The sequence below is a fragment of the Egretta garzetta genome, unplaced genomic scaffold (assembly GCF_000687185.1).
Source record: "Egretta garzetta isolate BGI_Z169 unplaced genomic scaffold, ASM68718v1 scaffold593, whole genome shotgun sequence".
In the NCBI taxonomy this organism is placed as follows: Eukaryota; Metazoa; Chordata; class Aves; order Pelecaniformes; family Ardeidae; genus Egretta; species Egretta garzetta.
This window is the reverse complement of record NW_009259106.1, coordinates 1,104,229-1,109,376: the sequence shown is the minus strand read 5'-3', so window position 1 is coordinate 1,109,376 and position 5,148 is coordinate 1,104,229. Positions and strand designations below refer to the sequence as shown.

General features: G+C 38.7%; 1 protein-coding gene across 4 annotated transcripts in view; it reads right to left on the bottom strand.

Annotated features, from left to right (window-relative positions):
• The window catches only part of CLCN3 (chloride voltage-gated channel 3), a 67,383-nt gene that overhangs the window by 36,440 nt on the left and 25,795 nt on the right, over window positions 1-5,148 (bottom strand). The gene's annotated exons all lie outside the window — the stretch shown is intronic.

The window sequence follows — 5,148 nt, the reverse complement described above, 5'->3', positions numbered from 1 at the left end:
ACGGTGACAGGCACGTGAACGGGGGAAGAAGCTCACGCGCACCCGTGAAGCTGCCAAAACCGCCGAGTGCACGGTGGGGTTACCGGCCCAGTCAAAAAGGCAAACCTGCGGTGCGGGACACTCGAACTCCTGTTGGCCCTTCCGGAGGAGCCGCACCAGCAGAGGCATTTTAAACGCCTTACGCTCATGTTTCATTGGGCAGGGACATACATCAAAATTCATGTACTACCACGGGGGGGAAGCCCGCCTGCCTGCCAGTAATTTTATTTACTCTTCTTAAACATCGAAACACCACCGCAGAAGAACAATGTAACCCGCTAAAAGCCAAGCGCTCCGCTCCACAGGGTTACCCCACCGCCCCGCCCCGTCACCTCCACCCCCCCATTCACGTTGTAGAACTTTCAACGCTGCAGAAGCGAATGTCACATTTGAACACACGCGATCAAAACCATTAAGCCAAGAATTTAATTACATATCTAACTAAAATGGTCTGGGGTCTCCAGTTTTTTGGTGATGATTATTCTGGTATTCCAGATGCATAACATCCATATTCATTTTAAAAAAGGGGGGGGGAAGCAAATGTAATAAACACAAGTCCATACTTCAGCTTGCGTTACCCTACACATTGACAAAGTGCTCCGAGTCCCTTAGACTCAAAACAGACAACAACCCACGTGAATGCTAACCAAGGGGTTCATGTGATACATCAAACGGTGTCTGTTACGGCGTCAAATGCAGTAGTTTAAGAACATGCTTGGAGAATTATCTGAAGAAGTAATTTCTTTTATGAGCCAATGCCAGTGTTCCAAGCTGTGTACTGTAAATGATCTTTCTGAACAGAGTAGGACATGAAGAGATACAGGATTTGCTTCAGAGACCTGCCAATAAATCAAAATCTTAAAAATATGGCTCCAATACAAACATTAAGAAAATGCTGGTATCTCTACAGATGAAAAAACAAGTGACAATGAAGGAAAAAAAAATATGTATGAGCATATTTTAAATATATTTTAAAACCTTAAAGACTATCTTATCTGCAAGACAAAGGGAACCCTTGAGCCACAGATACTCTGTTCTAAAATACTGGTGTCTTCTACTGAGTTAGAGACATCTCCATTTGTTGTCATCTATACAAGGAAACACTTTCTGAAGAGTGGCCTTCTACAATCACCTTTTCAACAAGAGCAACTGAATCTTTAACATCTTGAATATCCAAAAGTGCTGTGACTTTCAGAGCCATCATGAATTCTCACCATTTATTTTTGCCTGTGAAAAAACAAACCTAAGCACCTCTGAACTAAATTATCCACGTTACTTCAATTTCAGGAGAAGTACAACAGAAATCCCCAAGCATTCTCAACTCTCTATCTCAACAGCACCTGGAAAGAGTCTGTAGTCTAATTGCAAGGCTCTAAATAAAGTGTCATTCACAGCAGGAAGAAATATAACCACGATTTTTGTAACCTGAAGAAAGAATGGACTGTTAGTGCATTTATTATGCCAATGATAGAAGACAACACTATAATTTCAACTCCATATTTGAAAGAATATGAAATAAAGGATATAAAGGAGTTATATTAGCACGGTCTGGAAGATAACCACTAGTTTAAGAGTTTGATGTGGTTATCAAAGGCCTGGAATGTCTTAGAACTGATAATAAAAATCAATCACAGCAAAGAAATAGCTAACTTTTTGGCCTAAACTAGTTCACTGGACTAAGGCACATGCAAAATTTCTACACAAGTCTAAAATTCAGTCTGAGTTGGAAAAGACAAAGGGTGTTAACTAGTTGGAGGGCATATCAGATAAACTTTAGAGAATGAGTGAAAATAATGACAAGGCGGCTGCAGTGTAAAACGGATACAAGTTCATATTTGCTGCATACAATTTAATATTGGGTAGACTCTTGAAGTATTAACAGCTCTTCCAAGGTCACTGCTTATAGACTGGCTGCTAAATACAGTCCTTTCTTTGTCTAGTCTTAAAAGCAGAACAGTCATTTTCCCTTCTCAATTACCAGCAGCTTGTGTTCTCACTGTTCATAATCCTACGTGCATTCCCTTTCCTATAATACAATGAAAAGTGTTGGGGCTTTGAGGGGGCGGGGGAGAGACTATGCATGCTAACCTGACCTAGTTAAGCCAGTCTCTTTTGTTTTAAATAGTGTCTGACTGTAACTGTCGGATAATTTTATGTTCAAAAGAGTATGAGAGTTATTTGGTTGTGAAGTTCAACAAATCCCAAAATTGTAGTTAGTGAAATGGTATCTCTAATTAACTTTAACTCTACTTAACTATTTTGGGTATTATGGAGTATATGACATTATGAACATTTGTTGTAAGGCCTAAACTTAGTTTTACAATAGCCTTATTTTCAATGACTGAGAACCCCTTAAAATGGCCAATTCGGTACAGAGAAGAGCTCACATGTAAACAGCAGGTTTGTACAGCAGCTTGCTTTCAAAGACGTTTCATCACAGTAATTATAGACTGAGGCCTCAATCCCAGAAATCCTCCAGGCCCAAATAACTTCACACATCTGAGCGCTCCCATTGTTCTCACAGGCACAGACTGTTGTTAACCATCACTTCAATGCATCTCTCTTTGCAGAAAAGGGCTTTCCAAGTCCATTGTTCTAAAAATACCACAATGTATATGAGTAGCACACCTTTAAAGCATACTGAGAATGAAGAGAGATACCTTAATCCTCCCTCCTCACCATATCTTTTAGGGAGAAAGAAGAAACACATTCAGGATAAAGTATCTGAAAATATAAGAACAAGTCAGAGGTTAGACAACTCAGATACACCCAGGGAAAGGTGTTTTGAGGTGACAGAAGGCAGCCAGTGAAAAGCAGGGGAGTATCACAGAGGTATGATGGCCTGCTTACCCAAGGTTGGAGGGAGGACCTTAATTCTGAAGCACTATTTCATGCTAAAAAGTAAGCTAGGTTTAAGGAAGACAACCAAGCACCTTGTTACACATAAGCCAAACATATTCTCTCAATTCCCTCAATTACTTGGTTTATTTTGGTGACAGAATATGTAATTTCATTGCACCAGGTAATTAATATTAAAATCATGTCTTTTATTAAATTCTAAATATAAGATTAGGGATGCTGAATGATTTCATTACAGTAACAAGAGATCCCAAAAATGTGTCTGATAATTACAAACATTAGTGTGACTGATGCAAAAGATTTTGGTGACTCTTAACTGTCACTTTCTTCCTTATTATTATTCAAAACTAAAGTGTCTCCTTCAGCAGAGCTAGAAGATAATGTTCTCTTGAAAAATGCTACATAATGGTAGCTGTTATGAGGAGTGCTCTATCTCCAACCGTTCTGAAAATAACTTGTATGCACCCTCAGCTGAAGGTTGGGCATGAAAGCATCCATTTACAATAAGGTGTTCGAAGAACACACAAAATGTCTCAAAAACTATTGTGTCCCATTCCTTTTCCTTCCACTCCTTTTCTTTCCAGCTTTATTCTCCTGCCTTTTTTCCAACTCTTCTTTCATTTACCCTTTCTCAATCCATGTGGCCAAATTAGGCTCAGATCTAATCCCACAACCATCTTGACTTCTCCTCATATTTAACTTGTCTCAGTTTACTGATCTTGCAGCCCCTTCAGTCTGACTTTATTAACTCCACAGTTTTCTCATCTGGGTTATACAGAGCCAGACCACTAAAGATGATAAAAGAAGGACAAACACACTTCTGCTAGTACCAGTACCCAGACATGGCCCAGTATGAAGTAACTCAAACATACAATCATAAAAAAGGAAAAAGAAGAGAGAGAAAAAAAGTTCAGTTATACATAGCTTCAAATAAATACACAGTAAAAAAAAAAATTTTTTTTTGTATCTTAAATTATAGACTCCCAAACTTCATTCATTCATCAGCATTATATAGAACTCTGCGCTTGATCACAGTGGTGTTAGGAAAAGGTTCCCAGCTCTGTATCAAGCTATACACAGAAGACTCCATTAAGCTGTGTCTATTGCTACCTCATCAAAAGTCTCAATGAGGCAGACAGACAATGACAGGAAAAAATCTAGACCAAATACCATTGTAAAAGCAGAAGAAAACAAATTTGTAACACATGCTGTTGAATAGTTCAAGGCAGATGGAGTTTAAACAAAACAGAAGTTGAAAAACCAGGGGAATGTGCAGTAATACACAGCAAGATTTTTTTCTATTTGCATTTTATTATACAGAAAAAAAGGCAACTTCTTAATCATAGTTTCTTTTTTCATAATTGTTTGTTTCCCACAAATTAGTTACTTAATTTTGCTTACAATCACTTCACCCTGCAGAGAACCCTTTATTCCAGGATCTAGCCTATTAAGCTTGCTCCTTCACAGGTCAACCACAGGTTCTTGAATTATGCTTCTACAGTACTACATAGCTTCCAATCGTGCTTTTACTCACTGTCCAGACGCAGAAGATTGTAATTGAAGTCAAACCCAACCAGCAAACAGAATGCAGTAGAACAGGTCATATAGCTGCAAGCATATTGTGTAATCAATTCTGAGACTAGCTTACCCCCAGGGTAGCTGAACCTTCACCCCAAATCAGCGAGATACTAGTAAATGTTCCCCATTGCCATGCAAAACTTGAGGGCAGGAGAAGAGACAGAAAAACGGGGAAGTAACATAATCATGATGCAATATTAATGCTTAAGACCAAAAATAAACTGAAAAAACCTAAGTGTTTGGTCCCTGAAGACTGCTTTGACATCTTGGCCCAAAACACTGAAGGCAAGACTATACTCAGTTTTCTTTTCACTTTCTGGGGTTGTCCATCACACTCTTCTTGACCCAATGATGCTGGAAGAAAATCCTTGACATCAACAGACTGCATATAGCTATCAGCTGTGACAGCTGAGGTTTATCTTTGTTGTCTTTTTTTTTTTTTTAATTGGTCAGCTTTACATTGACATTAAGAATATTTACTTTTACTGTACTAATCATGCAAGGAGGACTTTGAAAGAAAAGCAGGCTATTTTCTGCAAACAAGTTGCTTCCTCTGATTCTCTAAGAGCCTCTTAACTACTTTCTATCTTTTTTCTGTTCTTTTTCTTTACAAGGCAGGCTTTTCCTAAGAAAGAAAGTCCTGCTGCATTTTCACCTTTGCATACATGTCCT